Source organism: Vicugna pacos, chromosome 27 (assembly GCF_048564905.1).
Source record: "Vicugna pacos chromosome 27, VicPac4, whole genome shotgun sequence".
Classification (NCBI taxonomy): domain Eukaryota; kingdom Metazoa; phylum Chordata; class Mammalia; order Artiodactyla; family Camelidae; genus Vicugna; species Vicugna pacos.
In genome coordinates, this window is record NC_133013.1 from 18,531,052 (window position 1) to 18,532,901 (window position 1,850).

Sequence of the window (1,850 nt, forward strand, 5' to 3'; positions counted from 1 at the left end):
CATCTTGATTCATGCGGTACAAAATAAATAAAGAACTCAACCAATAGCCAAAAAATAAATGACCTGATTTTAAAACGGGCAAAGGACCTGAATAGACATTTCTCAAAAGAGAACATACAAAAGGCCAACAAATATGAAAAGCTGCTCAAAGCCACTAATCATCAGGAAAATACAAGTCAAAATCACAGTGAAATATCACCTCATATCTATTAGAGCGGCTGTTATCAAAAAGACAAAATTATGTTGGTGAGGATGTGGAGAAATGGGAACTTTTGTTCACTGTTGGTAGGAATGTAAGGTAGTACAGCCATTATGGAAAACACTAGAGATTCCTCAAAAAGTTAAAAATAGAACTACCAAATGATCCAGCAATCCCATGTCTGATATATCTCCAAAGGAAATGAAATCAGTATCTCAAAGAGATATCTGCGCACCCATATTCATTGCAACGTTATTCATAATAGCCAAGATATGGAAACAACCTAAATGTTAAACAGATGAATGGATGAATAAAATGTGACATATAGAATAGAATATTATTCAGCCTCAATAAAGAAGGAAATCCTGTCATTTGCAACAACATGGATGAAACCTGAGGACATTATGCTAAGTGAAATAAGAGAAATACTTCATGATCTCACTTATATGTTAAACTCATAGAAGCAGAAAGTTGAATGGTGGTTGCCAGGGGTTGGGGAGTAGAGGAAGTGGGGAGATGTTGGTCAGAAGGTACAAGGTTTCAGTTATGCAAGATGTGTATTTGGGGATCTCATGTACAGCTTGGTGACTATAGTTAACAATACTGTATTGTACACTTGAAATTTGCTAACAGGGTAGATCTTAAGTGTTTTCACCACACACACAAAAAAAGGTAACTATGGGAGGTGATGGATAGGTAAATCAACTTGATTATGGTGGTCATTTCATGATGTAAACATATATCAAAACATCAAATCGTACACCTTAAATATACATACCTTTTGTCAATTATACCTTAATAAAGCTGAAAAAATGTTTAATTAGAAAAACTCATGTCATGAAGCAACTAAAATTTTCAGCTAATGGGAGAGTACAATCATTTAAAAAACTGTTTCAGTATCTATAAAAGCTAAACATATGTGTCTGCTATGACCTAGCTATTCCACGGCTAGATACACAATCAACAGAAAAATGGGCATATATATACCAGAAGACATATCCAAAAAAATTATAGTAGTTCTTGTGCAGAGGGTATAGCTCAGTGGTAGGGTGCATGCCTAGGATGCACAAGGTCCTGGGTTCAATTCCCAGTACCTCCATTTAAAAATAAATAAATGAATCTAATTACCTACCCCCCTCAAAAAAAAAAAAGAGAGAGAGAACACAAGATGGGCCTCCAGGGTGCTAATAATGTGTGTTTCTCATCTTGGGTAGTGGTTACCTGGGTGTTCACTTTGTGGTCATTGAGTTAAATATGTTTGTTTTGTGTACTTTTCTGTATGCACATTATATTTTACAATGAAAAAGTTTAAAAAAGAAGAGGATTTACTGGCAAGGAAACATTACTGAAGTATCATAAAGTAAAAAAGTTCTACAGAACTATTTCTATGGCATGGTCTTAATTGTACTTTATGAATATACATTTATACGTGTTTACATAAATTAAATGATTTGGAGTGATATACACCGAGGTAAAATGGTAGTTATCCCTGGATGCAATCACAAGTGTTTTTTATTTCTTTGTGTCTGTGTATTTTCTGATCTTCCTGTAATAAGCCTTTATTGCTTTTCTAATAAGAAATAAAGTCATTTTGTAGTATCAGCCTGGGAATAACAGATCAATAGAATGGAATAGAAAACTGAGAAAGAGA

The 1,850-nt window shown here is 34.1% G+C and overlaps 1 non-coding gene across 1 annotated transcript; it reads left to right on the forward strand.

The window, feature by feature from the left end:
- The first annotated feature begins 1,226 nt into the window (after nt 1-1,226).
- TRNAP-AGG (transfer RNA proline (anticodon AGG)) lies at nt 1,227-1,298 on the forward strand. Its single transcript has one exon. It is a non-coding gene; the product is annotated as a tRNA-Pro (tRNA).
- The last annotated feature ends 552 nt before the right edge of the window (nt 1,299-1,850 follow it).